The sequence below is a fragment of the Mesoplodon mirus genome, assembly GCF_964341445.2.
Source record: "Mesoplodon mirus genome assembly, chromosome: 4".
NCBI lineage: Eukaryota > Metazoa > Chordata > Mammalia > Artiodactyla > Ziphiidae > Mesoplodon > Mesoplodon mirus.
The window spans coordinates 14,591,106-14,615,494 of NC_138979.1; the positions used below are offsets into that span (position 1 = coordinate 14,591,106).

Here is a 24,389-nt window from a genome sequence, read left to right on the forward strand (position 1 = left end):
CAGCCAAACATATATCAATAAAAATAATAATAAAAAAAAGAAATAACTTCCTACGATATGTGGATTATATAATAAAATCTTAAGGCTCTTTCAACTTTTAAAATGACCTATTTCAGCAGAGCCTTATATCTCAATCATTATGCTTCTTTCTCTTACATCTCAAACGGGAATGATAATATTTATGCTTAAGCTGAGAGGATCAGTGAAAGCCTGATGGAAAAGCCCTCTGTGTGATGCAGAAGAAAGGCACTGTTAAATAACAATGTGAAATCAGGCTCTGTCTATGGAGATGGGTACATGGAGGGATGACTGGCTTTCCTTTTTGGCTCTTTATAATTTTATTAAAATGTAATTGAGAAACCCGGGGAAAGCAGTGTAGTCTGGCTTGAGAGAGTCAGGGCAATGCGTGTGTAGAGGAGGAGATGCTGGTGTACATCTCTGGGCTGCTCTGTACTTGCCAGATGCTCTCTGAAATCCCTCCAGATCACACACTGAAAGCCAAGTGGTGGTAATTATTCCTGAGGATCCCAAAGTGTTATATTTTGAAATGGGGATTAATACCAGGCAAAAAGTCTTCTGTTATTTATGAAAGATCCAGTTTTCTTCTTCTGTATGGTTTTGTTCTTTTAAAAAGAATATTTGAGATGAGCTGATGTTTATGGCCCTGAAAAAAGAAGCGACCTAACCTTATTCAGAAGATGGGAGAATGTTCAAGTCTGTTGAACAATGTTGGATGACAAGGTCATTTTGAAGGACAGAATAGGCAATAATTACAACAGGCAGAAATTAAACCATAATGAACAGTAATCCTGAAGAAAATTAAAACACAGAAAACACTGCATTATTTATTTGGATTCAGTGGGAACATGCCAAGGGAGAGGCAGCTGGCTTTCTGCTTTTGGAATGTTTGTAGACTAGAAAAGAAGCTGTCAATCAGATTTAGGCTCTCACTTAATTCTTGCTTTTAGGTCAGATCTAACTGTAAAGTGAAGTGGGGAATGGACACAGTTAACGATGTGACTTGGGACAGGAAAGACATGAACCATAGAGACAAGCCAACCTGAGGTTGGCTTCTGCCTGTACCTATTTCATCATCACTACCTGCTGTTTTCTAGCTTCTGTACTCAGCAGAAATTTGGGCCTTAAGAGCTGATTTTTAGAGGCAGAAAAGACTGGGGTTCAAATGACAGCATCTTTTATTACCTCTAATTTCTCTAGAAAACAGAGTCATAAAGGGTTTCTGCTTCATTTATTTCACTGTATCTCAAGTTTCCACATCTGTAAAATGGAAATTAAAAAATACTTGGGTCTTCCCTGTGGCGTAGGGGATAAGAATCTGCCTGCCAGTGCAGGGGACACAGGTTGGATCCCTTTTCTGGGAAGATCCCACATGCTGTGGAGCAACTAAGCCCTTGTGCCACAACTACTGAGCCTGCGCTCTAGAGCCCGCAAGCCACAACTACGCGCCTAGAGTCCGTGCTCCGCCACAAGAGAAGCCACCGCAATGAGAAGCCCACGCACCGCAACGAAGAGTAGCCCCCGCTCGCCACAACTAGAGAAAGCCCACGCGCAGCAATGAAGACCCAACACAGCCAAAAATAAATAAATAAATAAATAAATTTTAAAAATACTTTCACTTGTAGGATAATTATGAGAATTAAATATTAGCACTTGGCATAGTGCTCAGTGACAGATAGTTTTGTTATTATTGTGAAATAAACTGAAAATTGAGAAAAGATCTTGGCATGAAAATGTTTAAAGAGTCACTTCATTTTGCTTTTGTGGAAATAGGAACAGTATTTCCAATCTTCACATTTATTACCGTTTATAACAGTTTATTTTATTTGGATATCCTTGAAGTATTATTTTGATTATTTTGGTTACGGTCACTCATAGTTTTGTATAAAACATCTTCATTAGACAATGTTGCAAAATATTCCTGGGAGCTAATGTCTGTTATAGAATTTTCATTGATAAGTGTAGAAGGTGGTCATTTCAATGACAGTATGCATACTGATTTAATGATTCTCATGTATTCAAGGAGAAAAAAAATCTCATTAATGCAGCTCAGCACAACACATACGTTCGCAGATGAATTGTTTCCCAATTTAGGCTCAGAACTCTAAGATTTTTAGACAAATCCCTAATGGTGTTTTGCTTCCTCAACAAGCATTATGATAAACATCAGGGTTATTTAAGTGCTAGCTTTTAAATAGGATGGAGGAGGTGGATGGACGATGGAGGAAAACCCATGTTTCTGCTGGAATTCTGTATTTTAACTTAAAAGGGTTGAAACTAACGCTTAAATTCTGCTTCTGCTTCATCAGAAGGCACAGATTCCAGATTCAGTATTTGATCTGCAGGAGGAGGTCCGTCGGTGTCCATGGTGCGATGTCCAGGTGATACGGATATTTTAAGGCAGGTTGCTGCAGTGGGACTTGCTCACCTGGCGGGGGCGGGGGTGGGGGAGGGCGGCATCTGCAGTTCTGTTATGTGTGTTCTTGCTGTGTGGTGCTTAGCGACTTTGATAAAGAGATGCCAGGAATCATCTGCAGCGTTAGTTAATATTAGAATTGCTGGTATGTTCACAGTTGATGCCTGTCATATTTAGCACAGTCTTGGCAGATTCAAAAATTTCTGTTATTTTTCATCCAGAAATGAATTTGTTTGTGACCTTTGTTATGGATACCCAAGCTGTGTATTACACAAAATCCATATCTGAGAGGGGATTGTAGCTGCTTCCTCAGGGCGACTTTTATAGCATTTGCCACACTTTGGCGAAGAACTGATTTTATTTTCTTTCTCCCCGGTCAGCTAGACGGTGGTTCCTTGAGCTCAGGGCATGTGGCCAGTCATATTTTTAACCTCAGCACCAGACATTGTGCCTGGCATGTGTTAACATCCAATCAATGTTTTAATGAATAAAAGTGAAATTGTGTAGCCCTTTACTTCACTGATGCACAGCGTGTACGTTTTTTTCTGGATTCACTTCCACTCAGACTTTCACAAGGCCCTGACCTGTCCTGCCACACTCCTTGATCTCCTCTCCTCCCATTTGGCCCCTAGAAGAGATGTGTTGCAAAAATGTCTTAAAGATTTGTCTACCAAGGAAATGTCAGTGATGTTGTATGTGCTGTGGTTACACCTTATATGAATCAGAATAGATTAGCTGTTGAAATAAACAATCCTCAGATCTGAGCACAATAACGTTGATCCCTCTCTCGCGTACGAGGCCAATGCAGTGGTAGTGGGGGTGGGGTGCTTAAGGGCTCTGCTTCAGTGATCCAGGCCCCTTCTATCTAGTGTCTCTGCTATTGCCTGGACCTTGGAATTCTCCACTAGGTGAGCTACATCTGGCATGCAGTCAGTCATAGAGAGGAACCATGGTGGGTCATAAGAGGTGTTAGGGGCTTGGTCTGGAAGTTGTGTACATCACATCCATCTATGTTTCACAGGCCAGAATTCAGTCCTGTGAACTCATTTGACCGCTGGGGGCTGGAAATACGGAGTAGTGGTATGCCAAGGAAGAAGGCAAAAAATGGTTATTAGTGGCCATGGTCAGTTCCTGCCATACAACCTTTTATCAAAAGTCTGTCCTTCTAGGAGAGGCAGAAAAAGTGCCAAATGCTTTGTGTGTCCTTTTAGCCTCTAAGATGCTCGCCATGTTCTCATAAGAGCTGAATCTGGGTTTCAGGGAGAAGAAGTAATACTTTGGGTTGAGAACTCTTTCTCTGTCCTTTGTTTTGACTGTGGACCTGTCTCTTAGGTCTGGCTCAGTCATAGGTGAGACTAATGTCCAATCTAAAGTGGGCAGTGAGATCTTGCAATAATATGATAAAGTGGATACAAGAAGTCCAAGTGTAAAATGCAGACTTGATTTTTGGTCAACGTTAATGAAGAAATACTTTAAAGTTAACCTGTGCTGTCCAAAAGTACAAAGTGAAACTTACAGCGTACCCCGCTGGCCATTTATTGAATTGAGAAGTCCCACATGGTCACAAGGAAGTTACTTCCTCATCACCCGTCTCTCTCAGATAAGAAGTTTAGCCTGTCTGCATTTGAAAACGAAAGCTGGGCAGAGGACAGGAGCCAACCGCCAGTTGTGCTGTATCCAAATTGACTAAACCAGGGGCTTTAGTGTATTTTTGTGTGTGTGTGTGTGTCCTTTTTAAAGTTTACATTTACCTGCCACCTCTAAGAATGAATCAGATGTATAATGTAATGGTATACAGCTAAGTTTTGAGAGTGATGTTTTGTGAAAATTACTTTGGAGTCATATTCTTTTTGAAAAAGTTTCTGAGGCCATTTAGTGACTTAAAAAATTGACACGTCCGTTTGGGGTCATGGCTAACAGTTTATAAATTTTCTGTAAAAGGGAAGTTTAGTCTTCAAACCAGGAGAGAGGCATGTAAATAGTGAATTATAAGTAACCTAAAGGCTTCAAATAGTTTGTGTAAATTCCCAGTTGACACCTACAAAATGGCAAACATGTTGAGAGAATCTGGCCTCTTCCAATGGACTGTGCCTTTTTTTTTTGTCATGCAAACTTGTGCATGTATTTTATGAAGTGTTAATACAGTTAGTATCTAATGTTCCTAATCTATGCAATTGGATATTTCTTAAATGGGTTTTCTGCATGCAAGCATTTGTACACATTAATATTTATGCAAGTATTCAAATCAGTGCAAGGGCATCTGTCTGAGTATGTGATAAAAATATGCATATGCATGAACATTTGTACCAGGGGATAAGTCCCCAAAGTTAGTGATTGCTGAGGTTACAGTTTTCAACTTTTGTCCTTTTAACAAAATTTCCTTGACTAGAAAAGGCATGCACAGAAATAGCACAAGCGCTAATTTTGACAAATAAAATGGTTTTATTTAACAGTATTTAATAGAGGTGAGTTACAAGTCTTTAATTAGCAATGTGATATTTTAGAAAACAGAGTATGTATTTTAGAATATGTAGCAGTTTTCACAAAGAGCATTTATTCTAATATATTGCCAGTATAAAAAACATGCTATTAGTAATGAAATAATTTTTTTAAGAAATATTCTATTTCTTTATTATTTATTTCTTTATTTTAGCTTGAAGTTGACCCCTAGAAATACTTGGCTCAGTTAGGACAGGGCTTCTTTTGCCTTTTTTAAGGGTGCATGCGAGAATGTAAAGGATGAGAGAATGGTGGGGGATTGGGTAGAGGAGAAGGGTTCCAATTTCCAGCCCTTCATGGTCACTGTTGATATGCTTGTCCGTGTCATCTCAGGCGATTCTGACTTCTGGGATCTTTCTCAGGCTGGAAAACCTGGTATCTGGGGTCCAGCCTCCCTGCAAAATCTAAGAAGCCTCCCTGAGGAGGCCTGGACATTTCCGGGACACTGCTGTGAAGCACAGGGGTTGACAGTCCTCACTGCTTGGTGATCACGGACCCTCACCCTGTACCTTTGTTAGTCTGGAGGAAAATCTCTCTTTGATCTCTCTATAGTTCTGATTCTGCTTTGTCTAGTTATTAGGTTCCACTGAAAAGGTTTTTTTCTTGATTTATAAACTTATTTGTTGGTAAATGTCCAGCTCCCGATGTTAACAGTTCATGGAAGGACAAGAATAAACAGAGTTGATTCTGAAATGTCAGTTTTGTAGTTTAAAGATGTGTGAAAGATTTCTTTTTTTGCATCCCATTGGCCAGGAATTTAAAATCTACCAGCTGTTTGGAAGAGATTGAGAATTATGGTGTGTCTTTGTTATGCTTAAGCAACATCTTCCCAGTGAAATTTTGCTTAGCTGATTTTAAGCTGAAATGCCAGGGAATTAATTTTTTTCTTATGGGAAAGAAAGGGTTGAGAGAATTATGAATGACTTAGGTGTGAATTTGAAAGGAATTACTTGCTCAGAGTTATACTGTCCTTTCTCAAAGCCTAAATAGTACTTATTTTCCGTGATTACCTGGGGTGAAGGTGCCGATTTTTGTTTCTGTGTTTCATATGTGGGAGGCAAAGCTATCACTATTCACGTAGCAGAGATGGCGGGTTAAAATGTTTCAGATCTCTAGTGGGCATATAGTATTGCCTCTTTGAACGTTTTCCAGTTGAATCATTCTAGGCATTTGGGGCCTGGGCCACATATGCTTCTCTGTGTTGGAGGAGGCTCAGAACCATTGCAAGGAGGATTTTGTCTTCCTTGTGAGTATTTGCTTGGTCCACCTCTAAGGAGAGGCCATCTGTTTAGGCTGAAGGCAGAAGGAGTAGCTAGTGTAGAAATTTTGCAGTAGGAAGGAGTTTGGTATGTTGTAGGCATGAAGAGAAGGCTGGAGAGAGCAAAGGGGGAAGTGGTATAGGATGTAAGAAGAGACACTAGGCAGGGCCACGATAAAGAGTGGGGACTTTACTGTAAATATAATGGAAGCCGTTGAAAGTTTTAAAGTAGGGGTGTGACCCAATTTGATTTACGTTTTCAAGAAGATAACCTTGGCTGATGGGTGGAAAAAATGGATTGTATGTGGCCAAGAATGAACACAGAATAATTATGGGGGATGGGTAAGATAATGGTGGTTTGAACTAATCTGGTAGCAACGGAAATGAAGACAAGAGGACCATTTCAAGTTTTACTTTGGAGGTAGGGCTCCTACAGCCTCATGCTGAAGAACAGATGTTGAGAATGAAGGAGCAGAGAATACAAAGACGTCTCCCAGAATTTTGGTTCTAACAAATGATTGAATGGTGTGGCCATTTAACTTAAATGAGGAAGACTAGGGGAGGAACAAGTGGAAGACAGAAATTCTGTTTGGTTGGATATGAGCTTCCATGTGGGGGCAGCCATTAAGCTTTTCTCGCTATGTCATGAAGCTCAGGGGAGAGGCCAGGAAGGAAGTATAAATTGGAGAGAGTCATCAGACCTTATATGGTACATGTGGTATTTCAAACCCTGGAAAACTGCTGAGGTCACCTAGAAAAAAAGGGTAGAGATGAGAAGAGGGGCCAGAACTGAGCCCCAAGCTCCCAGCCTTTAGAGTCTGGTAGAAGAGGACAAACAAGACAAGATGGGTCTCGTGAGATGACAGAGAATTAGGTAAATTCAAAACAGAAGCCAGGAGAAGACACAGTTTTTATTCATTTATTTATACATTTATTTTATTTATTTATTTTTGGCTGTGTTGGGTCTTCATTGCTGCGCGCGGGCTTTCTCTAGTTGCAGCAAGTGGGGGCTACTCTTCGCTGCAGTGCGCGGGCTTCTCATTGCGGTGGCTTCTCTTGTGGAGCATGGGCTCTAGGGTTGGCAAGGGTTCAGGGGAATGGCGATGATGAACTGGAGATAGTGAATAGTGGTAAATTGTCCAAGAAGTGTTGCTGGGAAGGGCTGAAGGTGGAGGTAAACTTAAGGTAAAAAGATTTTTGTTGCATTTCTCATTTTTGTTGTTGTTGTTTCTTTTTTTTTTCCTATGGGAACTACTACAGCATAGTTGAATGGACATTGATGGAATTGATCCAGTGGAGAAGGAGAAACTGGTGATGCACGGGAGAGAAGGATAACAGCAGGAGGAGGATGGTGGGCAGGGAATTCAAAGCACAAGTGTAGGGTTGGCTTTGCTAGGATCCAGGAGTATTCCTTCCATTATATGAGAAGGGAAAGCAGAAAGTATGTATTTAGTTACAGGTGGGTTTATGGTTGGTGGTGGGAAGGCTAGGTAGTCATAGTAGGTTGCTTCCATTTTCTGTGGATCTGTGTTTCTGGGCTTTGCATGCTCTGCCTTTCTCTAAATCCCCTTTTTCTCAGTGCTTATGAATTGGTTCTGCACACCTCCAGTCTCACCTCAATCACATATCCTGTGTATGTCCAGGTTCTCTTGTGGGTGTCTACAAGTGAGGGCGTAGCCAGGCCATAGCCAGAACCTTAGGGTGGTTCTCAGAGTTTTGCTTTTACCTGAGCACTGAGCTGTCCCGTATTGTAGCCAGTGGCCATGACTGGCTGTTGAGTACTTGAAATGTGGATCGTGTAACGAACGAATTGAACATTTAATTTTATTTCATTTCAACTTAAAAACTGGTGCCCGACTCAGTAATTGGAACAACTTTTTCTATGTCTGGGACAAAGTTGATATGTGAATCTACTTTTTCAACTATACCAGGGATCTCCAATAAAATTTTGTGTCTGGATTGAGATGTGCTGTGATTGCAGATTGTACCCTGATTTCAGAGACTTAGCTAAAAAAATAAGTAAATTATCTTGTTGATAATTTTATATCGATTACATGTTGAAACACTGATAATCTGGATACGTAGAGTTAAACTATATTGTTAAATTAACTTCAGTTGATTAAAAAAATTTTTTTAAGTAGCTACTAGAAAAGTTAAAATTAAAATATGGCTCACATCGTATTTCTGTTGGGAGGCACTGCTTTAGGGCTGTGCCTGTAAGAAAGGCTTATATTTTGGGTGTGTGCTTTGTCGTGCCTGTCTAAGAGCAGTCCACATCTCACTACAAGGAGCAGTGACCTCAGAGGGTTGATGCTACTTGCTTAAGGTCTCAGGGCTGCAGAACTGGGATTTGAACCCTGGCTCTCTGGCTGCCTGCAGGCTGTGCCCGGGACCATACACCACGTGGAAGTCATTTTGTGCATTCTTTCTCTTGAGTTATTCTGTGTTTACACTAGCAAAGGATATTTACATGGACACTTAAAGGACAGAATTTGGTTTTTAACTCAAGCAGTTGAAATTATGACTCTCGGGGTATGGTTTTAATGTACTGTTACTGACTTTGCTTTGATTTCACTGAGGATACACAGTTTATAGTGAGGCCTCTCCCTGGCCTTGAACTCAAGGACTAACAGTCGGCTCTTTCATGTTTCTTATTTACTACTAATGATGACCACCGTTTGCTCTGTGCACTGGATCTGCTATCACCTGGTGCTGGTGTGCACCTAGTCCATTATCCCATGCTTGATGATACACTCCTTTTGTCTTGCGATTGTTAAGCTTTCATTAGGGATCCTCGTGAAGAAAAGATTTATTTATTTTTCAAAGGAGTAATTTCAAGTCAATATAAATTTTAAAAGGTTATGATCTACCACAATTTTCTCTGGGCATCTGAAGGTCAGTGCGTCTCAGACTGAACTCATGATCCATTCCTCCTTTTTCATTCCCTGCCTTATTTAGTGTCATCTTCAACTCCAGTTCTCTTCCATCGCCCCTAGGATGCCACCATCAATCACGGTGAAGTGACTCTCCACGTCCTTCCGGTCTCTCTCATCCCTTCTTTCTACCTACTGCCATGGCCTAGTTCAGACCTTCAACATCTCTAACTTTTCTTCCTGCTCCCATTCACTTGTGATTGTTTACTTATTTATTTTTCCCGCTCATCAGTTTCCTGAGAGGGGCCTTTGTCTCTATCATCTTTGGGTTTTTAGGTCTTAGCTGAGAGCCTGTGCTGTTGACAGGAATGTTCATAGGTTATGTTTCTCTCTTCATGTGCGCTCTTCTCTCCCTCCCTCCTGCATACTGTTAGCGTAGCTTACTCAGCATAACTCCCCAGCTGGATGCACAGTCAGCAGCAGTGCTGCGAGCCCTTGGTGAATGCACAATCGCATGCTGTACCCATGTTCCCACTTGGTTTGCGTGGATCCAGTGAAAATCTCTCCCTGGCTACTCCAGCTAATGAGGGACAGATTTCTTTCTTGGAGCCTAATGAATATGTCTCTGGGGAATAGAACTGGATAGAAATCCCTAGAATGTGATATCTAATACTCAATAACCTTGGGACAAACTGAGGATGATTTCCATATAGGTGTATAGGCAGAGCATTTAGTTCACTGTTGATGAGCCAAAGCTTGCAATAGAAAACTAAGGGAAAAAAAAGAAAGAAAAAGTTAAGAAGGGACTGTAAAAGAAGCAGAATTCCATATAATCAAATCACAAGTTCGTTTTAAGTTCTCTGAAAAATTAGTCAAATTTCATAAGGATCGCAAAAGAATGCCATTAATATAAATAATGTCTGGAGTTCCATGTTACCATATTACTTCAGCATCTACTTTGGGTCTGTCTCCAAAACGGATATAATTTCAGAAATGAGTCTGCATCCCTCCTGCCCCTGGTGAAAAGGGAACAGTTATTTCTGTCTATAATGTAGCAACAAGATGCCAGTAGCTACTCAAGCAGTTTTCTGTGCATCTGATGAAGAGATATTGGTACTTTTATATGGCCTATAGGATTTCATAAGAAGTATAATGGAGAGTTTAGTTAAACAAAATGTTCTTTTCTGCTCTTTCTCAGTTTACTGGTGGCAAGTCTCAGAATGGTGGGTCCCTATGTTACAAATACTTGTTTATGAATGATCATACCTGCAGACAGCCTACTGAATAAGAGTATTGTAAAAAATCTTAGAACTTTGGAAGAATGATTGGATGTTTAGCCAGAGAAAAAAGAAGAAACTGTCCAAAATATCATCATTTAGAGGAAACTCTCTCTGCCTAGATTCTCTGACACGAGTCAGCAGTCAATATGGTAACCCCCAACTCAAAACTGTGTATTCTTTTTTTTTTTTTTTTTTGCTGTACGCGGGCCTCCCACTGCTGTGGCCTCTCCCGTTGCGGAGCACAGGCTCCGGACGCGCAGGCTCAGCGGCCATGGCTCACGGGCCCAGCCGCTCCGTGGCATGTGGGATCTTCCCGGACCAGGGCACGTACCCGCGTCCCCTGCATTGGCAGGCGGACTCTCAACCACGGCACCACCAGGGAAGCCCAATTGTGTATTCTTGACAGCTTCTATTCTAACTTTATTTTTTTAAAATTTTGTTTAATTTTGTTGTTCTCCGTGGAATTACAGTAGTTGGGTTGGCCTTTTATAAATGTGAGGGTTAAGGACTTGTCAGTAATTCATATAATAATTAGTATGAATCAGATTGCTTTCTTCAGAATAAGGTTGGTAAGTGAGGTCAGCCACTCTGAAAGGAGGTAAGTGTGTTGGGTGGAGAGAAGCATGTGTTTTGGGGGTGTGGAGGCTTTGGGAAAGGGGATAGAGTGGAACCAGTCAGCAGAGAGAAAGTGAAGGGTTGGACAGCTCTTCACTAAGAACAGGGAAACCTTGGGGTTTGGGGTCCTGGGCTGTAAGAGGGGAAGGATAAACTTTTGCTTTTTCAAAATGTTCCCAGGAGCCAACCTAATGTTGATACAAACGACACATCTACATGATGGAATATTCTGCAGCCATTAAGGAAACAAGGTAGATTTGCAGTTAAAAAGAAAGTGCAAAACAGACTGTATGGTATGCTCCCATTTCTGTATATAGATTTGCAAGGTTATATATGCTTGTATTTGTTTGTATGAGTATATGCAGAGAGTATTTCCGGAGGAAATGTAGGAAACAGTAACTTGGCTGCCTCTGGGAAAGGAGCCTGGGGACCTGGGTCTGAGAGAGGATTTTTCGTTTTTTTGCAAGTTTTGGGGTACAGTTTGAACTTTTATGCTCTTTACTTTTAAATTAAGAAAAGAGAACTAGTTAAATTTCTAGGATTACTCTCTTACCCTTAGGAGATTTGGTGGGGGTGGGAGTGGGGGAAGGGAGGAGGGAGGAAGAGGGAAGTGGGGAGGGGACAGATAATCTCTTTGTCCTTTCTTCTGAGTCACAAAGCTCAGGGCTCTTATACCCCAGGACTCTTCTGGTTTTATTACCTCAGCTGGATTATGGTTAAATAAGCTTTTCTGGGCTGACCTGGAACTGAACTACTATTTATAATCACTTTCTATGGGGAAAACTCTACAGTGTTCCAGAGAGCATGCTAAACTAGACTGTCTCTCCCACTTTCTCTCAATTTCATGTCTATTACCTTCCTTAAAAAAAAAAGAGGACTTTAGACTTATTCCAGGAAGCCCTATCTGACCACATTCTCCCTTATCTCATCAGAAATGACAAAAACACTGTATGCAGTTATGTACTTGAATACCTGCTGGGTTTTTTGTTTGTTAGTTTGTTTCCAACAAAATACCGTATGTTTTGCACTTTCTTTTCCAGCTAGCTTGAGGAAGGGTAATGCCTGTATTTGTTTGCATGCCTGGTAGAGAGCGATAGGCATTCAGCAAATATTTGTTGGGTCAGTAAGTTAAGCGGTGGATGCCTAAGCAGACTGGTCACTGTAAACTGTCAGATAAAACTTTCATGGCCTCGGAGACACTGTAGAAAGGACTCTAATCTAGCACAGGGCTTCTTGACATTGGCACTGTTGGACATCTTGAGCCACATAATTCCTTTTTCCACTATCCTGTGCATCATAGGAGGATTAGCAGCATCCCTGGCCCCTACCCATTAAATGCCAATATGAATCCCCCAATCAGAACAATAAAAAATATAGACACTGCCAAATGTCCCCTGCGGGCAAAATTGCCCTAGCTGACAGTCACTGATTTGGAGTGATTTTGGATTTGCTCTTCAGTCTCCAAGGATTGTTCTTTATTGAAAGAGCAGTCTTCAAATCTTGGAGACCTAGAGGTGGGGCAAAGCAAGGCTTTCTGAAAGTGTACAAAGTGCTTCTGTGCAGAATTAGGAGAGGTGCCCCTCTGGGCAGATGAATGAGAAGAGGACCAGGGAAGGAAGTGCAGGCTGGATTTGATCCTCCATTTGTCCCTCCTGTTATTCCTGCTGGGTTTTTGGCTTTGAGGACTTCTTGTGGCCTGGAGCTAAGTCTGGAAGTCTACCTGAGTTGGTAAACAACAGATTCTGAGAGCCAGTAACCCTGTAGAAGGATGGAACAACAGATTTAACTGACTCTTCGGCGTTCAATCAGCTGTGTTGTGGTCACTTCCAAACAGCATATCAAGAAGACACTTCCTCATTAATATGGATAAGAGGCAGGTTATACTTCTCAGATGTATTCACCTAACAGATGTTTACTGAGCATCTACCATGTGCCAGGAGAGAGAACGCTCTGCACCATTCCACCCTTATTTCTGTATGAAATATTCCATTTCTGCATGTTTGGTATGATCATTTTATTTTATGTTATTCAGAACCTTTCTTATTAACACAAAGTCTTCTCTTTTTTTCCCCTGCACTTAATTTACTTGCTTTCCGGAGGACCACTTATAATTAAAAGGCAGAGGAAGAGCAATCAAAGGGATGGCTACAATTTTTAGAAACCTCCTTAGCTGTGTGTGTGCTCAGTGAGTGCACACACACTCTGGGCTGCATTCTGGAGACCCTTCGCAACTGTCCTTATATTTATAAGTTATCCTACAATGTGTTGGCACATCAGCTGTCAAGGCAGTTTGTAGAATCTCCTTCCCTGGAGGTCTTTAAAAATCAAACTAAATATCCATCTGTCCAGAATGGTTTTGACACAGTCCTGCTGATTAGAAGGAATAGGCTAGATTTTCCCGTCAAGGTTTGTTTCTGTCTCGAGTGCTCTTAAATGAATCACTTTGCTTTTTGGTGGGGGCAGGGAGGGATGTAAAGTGACACTCTGAATTATTGATGTGTATCACTGTATACATCCTGGTTAAATAGAATAAATTATATCCCTCTCATGCTTTTAATGTTTCTGAAGCACTCGGTGCATTTGAAGCCTCAAAACAACCCTGTGAGGTGGGTGGGCCCGTCTTGGTGTCCCTGTGTCACAGAGGAGTCAGCAAGGCATGCAGATGTTGGGTTGTTGGTCCAGAGCCACAGCCTGGCTGATGCAGAGCGGAGATGCCCTTCCTGGCTGTCGGCTCTCCAGGTTCGCTCTCTTTTCTCTTGACCCTCGTGCTTCTCTGTGTTTGTGGGGTTTGCTCTGTCATACAGTGTCCAGACATTTGATTTGGAGCCAAGAATTAAAAAAAAAAAAATGGGGGGAACCTACTTAGGACCAATACTTACTCTATTTTTCCTTCCAAAAAAGTGCATTTTCACATAAAACTGTGGTAAGGGTTATTGCCAACTTCACACACAGACACATATGTTCATATATATGTATTTATATGTGTATATGTGTGGTTGTGTGTGTATATAGGAATATAAGAGAGTATGTGTATGTATGTTTAGATGTGGATATATTGGTATAGCTGTGTGTGTGTGTGTGTGTGTGTGAGAGAGAGAGAGAGAGAGAGAGAGAGAGAGAGAGAGAATTTGTTCTTATTTTTCTAATGTGAAATAAGAAAACCTGAAAAATTTACCATGGACCAGCACTACTCTGGATTCTCTTAACAGTTTAGGTAAAATCTCAACGTTTGTTTCCTAATTAGAAAAAGGCATAAATTCACTCTCTTGGTGATTATCTCAGACTGTTCGTGACACAGATTGAAAACAGTCTTTCTAATATTTTGACTACCCATTTTTACTGGGTTGTCATTACTTCTAAACAGCTTCAGTGGACAGGGCTAATAAACACGTATTTTTAAGAAAGGAAAATATAGTATTGGCAAAATAACAACCTTAGTGGTACCAAATACACTGAATGCAGCATGTCCAAATACTAGGAAGAATTGTTTTCTGTGTGGTTATGCTAGTTAATTTGATATATAGTTAGGTCCACTTATTTCAGTTTGATTTTAAATTTTGGAGGTTGCTTTATTTTTGTCTTTTTTGTTTATATTTTTCAGTTATATAACATGTTTACATGATTTTCCAAAATCAAAACTATGAAATGAAGTATGTGGGGAGAGATCTCACTTTGATCTCCATTTCTTCCGTTTTGGTCTGTCCCTTTCTTGATAAAAATTGTTTTGGTTTTTCTTCTGATTAATTTTGGTTCATCTTTCCCTTATTTCTTCTCAAATATGTAAGTAGCTGTGTTTATATAGCATATGTTCTTCCCTTTCTCACCCAAACTGTAACATTCAGTACACAGTCTTTTATACTTTGCTTTTTTCTTTATTCATGTATCCTGGAGAGCAGTCCATAGCAGTATATGGGGATCTGCCTTATGTATCTGACACTCCCTTGTGTGCTGTACTGTAGTTTATTTAACCAGTCCCTTGTTGATGGACATTTGGGGTATTTCCAGTCCTTTGCTATTATTGGTCTTGTAATGAATAGTCTTGTACATACATTATCTCATATTTTTTACTAGTACTTTTGGGGGTTGATTTTTATAAGAGGAATTGATGGGTCAAAGAGTCATAAGTATTTTTGTAGAAATTGCCAAATCCATCTCCACTGGGTTTGAAAGGTTTTGTGTTCCCAACAGTAATATACAAGAGAGCCAATTTTCCCAGTCTCACCAACAGAGTATGTTGTAAGCTTTTGGAGTTTTGGCTAATCTGAAAGGTGAAAAATGGGATCTCATGTTGTGTTAATTTGTATTTCTCATATCATTGTGAAGTTAAGCATCTTTTCTTATGCTGAGGACCATTTACATTTCTTTTTCTATGAACTATATGTACATCTTTTGCCTACATTGGGCTGTTGATCTTTCCCTTCTCAGTTTTTAGAAGTTCCTTATAAACTAGGGCTATTATTCCTTCATGATATATTGCAGTTCTTTTCCCTACTATCTTTATTTTGCTTACAGTGTTTTATTTTTACATGTAAATTTTAATTATTACTTATTTTTTTGTAGTTATATTTATCTTTATGTGGTAATTCATTTCTCCATTGGATCTGGATTTTGAGATGGGCATGGTTTCCCACTTCCAGGTTCTAAAGTAAGCTCCAGCTATTTTCTTCCATGGTTTCATTTTGTACAATTAGATTTCATTTGGAATTTATCTTGGTGTGAGGTATGAGGAGTGGATCCAATTAAATATTTTCCCATGTTGTTCTAACATTATTTACTAAGGCATCTTCCTTTTTCCCGTTGGTTGGAATGCCCTTTATCATATGTACTTGGGTCTGTCTCTGGCTGATTTATCTCATTCTATGTATTAATGCTCCAGGAGCATACAGTTTTAATAACAGGAGCTCTTTAATATATGTGAGAAAAATAGTTTTTAAACAAAAGTAATGGTGACATGATTCCTGTGTTTATAAAAACGTGAAGTTTGAAACAGAAGCATTTTTAGAGATACCACGCAAATGAGCTACTTTTATTATTCCATTTTGCAAAGACGGGAAGTAGGGCTTCCAGAAGTTGTACAAACTCATCCAGAATCACCAAGATGATTACCAGATAGTCAGCAGTGGGACTGGAACCCATTTTTTCAACTACTACATTGCATGATTTTCTCATAAAGATATGATTTTTCTCAGTAAATATGGGTGACTAGTCTCCTAGCAAGGATCTAGAACCCGTTCGGATGCCTTCTCTTATCACAAAATATTTTCTTAGTTTGGAATATTTAAAATAATACATGATTTAGTTTATTTTAATTATAATATATTCATTTTAGAATATTTGGGAAAGAACCCTGCTACTGATTCCCAGAAATATATTAATATTTTGGTCAATTTCTGGAATTTTTTAAATGCCAAAATCTTTTATTATGGTCATATTAAGTGGAAACAATTTTGAGAGGATGACAATAACATTAAACATTTATTTATTTATTTATTTTGTGTGTGTGTGTGTGGGGGGGTACGTGGGCCTCTCACTGTTGTGGCCTCTCCCGTTGCGGAGCACAGGCTCCGGACGCACAGGCTCAGCGGCCATGGCTCACGGGTCCAGCCGCTCCGTGGCATGTGGGATCTTCCCGGACCTGGGCACGAACCCTCGTCCCCTGCATCGGCAGGTGGACTCTCAACCACTGCGCCACCAGGGAAGCCCCACATTAAGCATTTATTAAGCACTTACCTAAGTGCACTGATTAAAGTGTTCTAAGTACATCCTCTTATTTAATTATCACAAAACCTATCTAGGGATGCAGTCTTTATTATTTCAGTACTTCTTATGAGGAATGCTTGGGTCTGAGAGGTTAAATAACTTGCCCAATCTAATGGAGCTGGTAAATAATGGAGCTTGTATCCTAACTCATGTGTTTCCTCCAACTCCTATGTTTTAACCGCTATGCCTACTGTATCCCATGTATACCATTTTGGACCCTGTTATTTTAGTAATTTTTTTCTTAAAGCTAAACATTTGTGAGCTTCTGGAATAGGTCTGGTTTTCTTGCCTTTATAAATTTATTTATTTATTTATTTATGGCTGTGTTGTGTCTTCGTTTCTGCACGAGGGCTTTCTCTAGTTGTGGCAAGCCGGGGCCACTCTTCATCGTGGTGCGCGGGCCTCTTACTGTCTCTGCCTTCTCTTGTTGCGGAGCACAGGCTCCAGACACACAGGCTCAGTAGTTGTGGCACATGGGCCCAGTTGCTCCGCGGCATGTGGGATCTTCCCAGACCAGGGCTCGAACCCGTATCCCCTGCATTGGCAGGCAGACTCTCAACCACTGCACCACCAGGGAAGCCCTATTTTAATAATAGTTTAATGGAAACGTTCATTCTTGTTTCCTCAATGGTCATATTAAATTTTGTTTATAATATCACCTTTCTTTTAACACAATTAAATTGCTTTTATCAGATTGTAAGAAGAGGGAGTTAAAAATATTTTTTCTCATTTTTTTTCCTTCAGATGTTATTCATAAGATCTTGGCAGGTACACAAAGATGTATCTTGAAAATTAAGTAGAATGATTTTGGTGAAGGCCAGTGTGAGACAGAAAAGCACATTGATTTTATAGACATGGTTGCTGCTCAACGTTTTACATGATGTTCAGAGGGAGTTTACTTTCCTATGTTGACTGAACAGACTCCGGGTGAGTTTGTTTATATTAAAATTTGCATAACTACCTTTATTTTTTTCCAGTCTTTTCCAGATCCAAATTGTCCCAAATTTCGAGTTAAAGATGAGGTACATAGTGATGCGTGGCTGAAGAGTGAATAATGTGCAGTCAGAAGTAAGTAAAATAGACATTTTCTAAACCTGCCTCAAATTGCATCCTAGCTCAGCAGTGTACATTCAGTTGTGACATCAGTAGACACATCAGTAAGAAAGATGAAAAATGGCAAAGGCATTTTGAAGAGAGAAATGAATTCAGTGTATCAGGCCAGTGTGAAAATACAGTATTAGTGACTATTACAGAAGACAGTGATTTGCTGGCAGCATTTTAAGTGCAATTTTGTATGTCTGTGTTCCCGGAGAGAACAAAATGGTAGATTCTGGATTCACAACCTGCTTTTTAACTTTGTAAAAAGTTAATACTCTCATAAACTCTGTTCTAGGTACACATGGACTATTAGGCTAATCCAGGGTAGTTTCTGTCATCAAGAGGTTTATGATTTAGTGCACTGAACTCTTCTTTTTTACCGCGTAGTCCCTATCAGTAAATAAAAGTCTGAGCTCATTTCCTAGTATATTTTATATTTACTTATAAATTACATACATGTGCTACTGTAGATCCATCAGTTATTAAATTTTTCTATCTTAAATTTTCAGAGTAAAAAAAATTTGTGGATAGACATTCCAGTGATTTTCCCTGCATGTCAATGCAGTGCAGGATGTGTATATCCTGTTTGAAGTATCACTGGTCTGTCACTCTAGTGGTAGAGTATAAAACAGTCTATTGCCTTGAAGAGCTTCAGCTGGGGACACATTTTATCCCTAAATAAAGTTAGAGGCTTTTAATCAGGGGAGTATTTGAAAATTAAATTGTTTTCTTCAGAGTTGCCTAAGAAAGATTTCATAATAAGACCATAGATATTCCTACATTAAATATTTTTTGTATTTTAAATTTGATAATTTGCTACTGTTTCCACCCTCCCTTCTTTTGTATTTGTTCCAAAAAAAAGTTGGGAACTCCATAAAGAACAATTCTGGCCTGTAGTTCTTGAATTCTGACATTTAGCAATCTGTACTCATCAAACATCTAGTCAAACCAGATGACTGGTTAATCATCTTATGATTCATTGTGTTTTACTTCTTTCCTAGGAAATAAAAAGCTAGTTATATCTGAAATTAGGGATGACTTAGTTAATAAGGATTATAATTTAAAGATAATCTTTTATGTCTTATTATGCTATATAACTAAGTGATAAGGTTATGATAACATTTGGAAATGAGTTTTAACGATTATGTTTTTAATAGAATGTTCATTTACTCTCTAGTTCTAAATATGTCCTGTTAGCTTGCAGGTCTAATTTAAAACATCAACCTTAAAATTTTCAAAGCCTAGTGTCTTATATAGCTAAATGTCGAAAAGGTATTTGTTGGTGAAATATTATTATAATGATAGGTTTGTTTATTTTCATTCATATTTCATTCATAGATCCCAGCTCTGTATTATAAAGAACTTTTACTAATATATAAAAAATAAATCTTGAGAGCTAGTGTAGTATATAGTCAATGTATATCTAATTGGTTATTAAAGTTGTCCTGATAATTTAAGATCATTTCCATTATTTTTACTCTCATACATTTCTTTTAAGTTTTGAACATCTGTTTAGATGTGTTGTTGCCTCTAGTTCAGAGTCTGATTAGCTTGTCAATAAATTAACTACTGGTAATAGGCCATTATGTTAATAAGTCTGGAAAATACAAATAAAATAGATTTTTAAAAGAATTATGTAGATTACTGAAATGATGTTAGGGGAATTAGAAAAGCTGAGCAAAGCAATAACTAAAGAAAACATTGAAAAATATTGTGAAATAATTATGAAAGGCTCCTGTCCCTGATCTTGTCTTAGGGATGTTTAATTCTAAGAAATGGCTAAAGTAAAAAAGGATTTATAGGAAGGATCTAGTGTAATCTCATAGAAAGCAGTTCTAACAAGTAAGGCTGAACTTCATGGGAACTGTGAAGTTCTTAGAAAACAAACCTCTTTCATCATGTGTTTTAGCATACATACAGTTCTTTGTCCCTGTTTTTCTCTGAATACAGGATTTCTTAGCCTGCTTATCAGCATATGGTTGAAAAATAGCCACCCACTGGCCTTAGAGCTCTAGCACTCACCACTGTCTGATTATCTACAGCTAAATGTCTCTTGGTTCAAACACATAAACACTTTCTTATTGCTCACTGAATGGCCAATGTACTTCTCCTCGAGTGAGGTGTTTGCTCTGGGTCTAATGAGCTATCGCTGAATAGTCACGTCGTGTGAGTCATAGTCTCATAAGAGCCTGGGACCTGAGAATGGTTCACACAGGCAAATTTATTGATGTGTCTGCTACAGCTTATTGATGAGTCTGTCCTATTGTTTAGGGAACAACCATTTCAAAAGTACATAAATTGGCAGAGAGCACACAAAAAGGTGACAGCCTCAAAAGAAAACTCCAGTTCATCAACATAAATGGCTCTAGTCATGAACATATTTGTGCATTTTCATCTACATACTATTATATAAACAAATGCTATAAAATTGTATTTATTCAAAGAATAATCTGTAAAAAGTAGTATTTAGGGGCTTCCCTGGTGGCGCAGTGGTTGAGAGTCCGCCTGCCGATGCGGGGGACACGGGTTGGTGCCCCGGTCCGGGAAGATCCCACATGCCGCGGAGCAGCTGGGCCCGTGAGCCATGGCCGCTGAGCCTGGGCATCCGGAGCCTGTGCTCCACAACGGGAGAGGCCACAACAGTGAGAAGCCCACATACTGCAAAAAAAAAAAAAAAAAAAAAAAAAAAATGTAGTATTTAATCTGAGAATGCAAGGATGGTTCAATATTAGGGCACCTATTAATATAAAATAATAAAACCAATATGCTGTCCATAACAGATCAAAATATCAAATAAGAAAAGTGATCTATGCTGGAAAAGTATTTTATACAATTCAACAATTCCTGATACAATATTTCAAACAGTTGGCTTTCATGCTTTTTGCTACTTCCAGTACACTATGAACATTTATCATTTTTATAACCAGACAAAAATATGTAAAAGGTTTTAAAAGCCCCTTAGGGCAGTTAATTTTTTTGTTTTGTTTTGTTTGTTTTTGTATTCCAAGTTCCTTATTCATGTAATGGTGTCTCAATAAATATTTCAAATGAAGCATTCCATTAAAACAAAGTAGGTTTTGAGAATTGTTAAGAAAACAGAATAGAGAGAATTTTTCATTTTCTCTTGGAACACCTTGTTTCAGGAGTGTACCTTTTCCTATGTACAACATGAACAATCATCAGTGTCCTTTGAGGGTGAATTGCTTTTCTTTTAGGAGATACCTTTGAAAATTGTTCTCTTTTTCTCCAAGATTTGCTTCTCTGAACTCTTACCTCTTTTCCTGAGCTGAATCAGTGCCCTAATCTGACAGCTATGCATATCTAACTGATAGCTGTTACTTCACCTGAACAATTCCATCTTAGATTCAACATGCTTGTGCCTGAGGCTATTTCCCTTTCTATCCCAACAACTCAAAATACCTTAGAATGATCTCTCTCCTCTCATTTTTGCTTCTTGTCTGTTGCCCAGCCTACATTTTTAGTGTCTCCCAACCCTTTACCTTTATCAGCTTTCATAATCCTGGGTATAGGTTTTTATTTCTTACCTGGACTATTTTGCAGAAGTCTTCTGATATCCTTCTTCCTTCCATTTCAGCATATTTCACCTGCACTGCAACTAGAGTAATCTTTCTATATTTGATTTATATGTCACTCCCCTGCTTAAAACTTTGTGAGGCAGCATTTCTGATTGAATTATATTTAAAATTGTTGGCTTGGCATTTGAAGCTGTCTTCATTTTGCCTTTCATGTATTCCTTACTCCTAGACCTTCCCCATGCACGCTGAACTCATTTCTCATGGGGGCCATAGTGTGGTCATTCTGTTATCTTTTCTCATGCTTTGTCTTCCAGCCTTCCTTTTCTCACTTATGAAAAACTGACTTACCTTCATAGTGTGCAGATCCAAGGCAATGTTCATGAAACTTTAGAGTCTCCCTGATATTTTGATTTCCTTCATTCTCTGAGCTGTCACAGCACTCTGTAATTCCCTGATGACTTCAGTGTATTTTCTCATTGTTTCGTCTCTACTCATGGATTAAAAGCTTCTTGAGTATAAAAGGCTAGATTTTATTGTTTTATATTTCTTATAATGCCTAACATAGTGATTTATACATAATAGTTCAAACATTGATATTTTGAATCAAATACTCAGTTATTTGAAATAATGTATATATGAACAATATACATTTGTATTTCAAACATATCAGTGCCATTGTCTCCAAAGTATTCCTTTGGGAGATGTAATACAACTGAATATATAAAACAGAACTAATATAAATAAAGTTGGTCATCTATTTTGTGTTGGTCATCTAGTGTAATTTTTAAAAAGTTATTTTTTTCACATTTACATTCATATTTGCAGGACAACTAAAATATTAGTGTGAAGGATAATAAAAGCTATTATTATAACCTTGAGAGAGTATGTTAATTAAATTGAGGGTTAAGGAAAGATAGTGCTTAAGATAACTTCTTTCCCCATTTGTGATGACATGAAAACTTTATTTTCTTATATTGAGTCAAACTGCCAAGAAATTCTTGCAACAGACTTAGTGCTATGATAAATATCTGCTTTTTAGAGCTTTGGACAGTGTCATTGCTTGAAAAGCGAGCTTGAACTCCTCACGAGATCATTGGAGAGATAAATGCTTAAAAGCTTTTCAAAGCCATACTCTTGGCTCTATCAGAATTTAATTTCCCACTGATTATGTTTATATCGATTTTGGAACACATGGCCATGTATATACTCAGCATAGCTACATCACCGATGATTTCCCATGCCTTGGGACTACATCACTGTTTTATGTGCATATGGAATCCACTTATATTTTCTTATATGTAAGTACCTTGAATTAAATACTCTGTTTTTAGACTAGACTATGAAAATGTTCATGTAGTTGTTTAAAGGCTAAGTCTTTTTAGTAGTTAAAAACATTTTGATGTGTATGGAAATGGGCTTTATAAACATCCTGTACTTTATCAACCACTCAGTCACACCTGGTTAGGTTCTGACCTGTAGTCAAAATACAAAGGGTGTTTTTAAAAGTAGATTCCGGGCCTTCCCTGGTGGCGCAGTGGTTGGGAGTCCGCCTGCCGATGTAGGGGACACGGGTTCGTGCCCCAGTCCTGGAGGATCCCGCATGCCGCGGAGCGCCTGGGCCCGTGAGCCATGGCCACTGGGCCTGCGCGTCCGGAGCCTGTGCTCTGCAACGGGAGAGGCCGCAACAGTGAGAGGCCTGCATACTGCCAAAAAAAAAAAAGTAGATTCCAGCTGTATGACATCACAGTGTTGAATGCACACAGTGGTTATAAATGGTGGGGCAATACATAAACTATATAGAAGATCTTAGTTCTGGTCCTCTTGCTGTTACTTTTAAGCAAGTGCTGTGCCCTTTTTATCTTCAGTTTGGGGGTCCAGATAGTATTTACTTTCTAGAGAGTTGATGAGGATGCCAGGAGATAAGAAATGTAAAGGACTTACCCCAGTGTCTACTATTCAACATAGTTGACTTCTATTAACTCTTTGACCAAAAAAAAAAAAGTGATTTGATCAAAGAATTTGTTGATGATAATGTTTTCATCTTTGAATGCTTTGTACCATGGTGATTAGTAGATAAGATAAATTTGGTAATCAGGTAATCATACGATCTCAGAACTGGAAAGGCTGGCCTAATTTTTTACATTCGAGAAAATAAAGGACCAAAGACCTCAGGTGACCCACCAGCCACCACACAGCAGGTCAGTAGCAGAGTGGGGTTTTGAACCCAGATCTTGGGACTCCTCCTCCTGAGGCACTTTCTCTTCGCTGCACACCAGAGTGGTGCTTCCAGAGCTCACCCTTTCCAAGTGATGGTTCTGTGACCACAGTTCATTCAGTCAGGAGCTAGTGGGCTTCGAATCTCTCCCGTCCGTAGCCATTCTTGCCTGGTCAGTCGTAGTGTTTTTGCCAGGCTAAAAAGTAAAGTTCTGCTATCAATTCGGTGTGGAATACGATCTCATGCATGTGTTCTGTTTTTTTAGTATAACATAAAGAACTTGAGCAGAAGCTCCATTATAACACATTTCATGAGTCAGTTATGATCTTCGTCAAATCATGGCCCAAATACAATCACTAGTCCTGTTTCTGAGATACAAACATTATAAAAGCCTGTAATAAACTTTAAAAGATACATTTTTGATGATATTTTGAAAACTATTTAGTCCTTATATCATAAACATTCGAACCTTTGAATATTTAAACAAAGATAGTGCTGTGTTTGGAAAAGTAAAAAAAAAAAGAATTAATAAAATACTGAACTTAAGATATAATAAAAAGACAAATAAAGAACTAGTCAAAGCATAATCTTCTTTACAAGAAAGTCTTCTGCAACTCTATCCCAGAAGATTAGATTTTATAATAAAGATAATTTACCCCATATAGAAATTTTTGTATTTTGAGTTGACCACAGGTGGTCTCTAAAAAGAATCTTGTAAGGTTTATTTAGAAAATCTAAAGCTATTATGATAAGTTTTTAAAAACCCATACAGATGAATACTTTAAAATAGGATTATACAATTTAGCTATTTAATCTGATGA

At 38.9% G+C, this 24,389-nt stretch overlaps 2 protein-coding genes across 2 annotated transcripts in view; both read left to right on the forward strand.

The window, feature by feature from the left end:
- The window catches only part of NEBL (nebulette), a 339,992-nt gene that overhangs the window by 192,100 nt on the left and 123,503 nt on the right, over positions 1 to 24,389 (forward strand). The gene's annotated exons all lie outside the window — the stretch shown is intronic.
- The window catches only part of LOC309802235 (nebulette-like), a gene marked incomplete at its 3' end in the record, with an annotated part of 94,982 nt that continues 88,232 nt past the window's right edge, over positions 17,640 to 24,389 (forward strand). Inside the window, exon 1 of the mRNA XM_082617669.1 lies at positions 17,640 to 17,787. The remainder of the gene's footprint in view (positions 17,788 to 24,389) is intronic.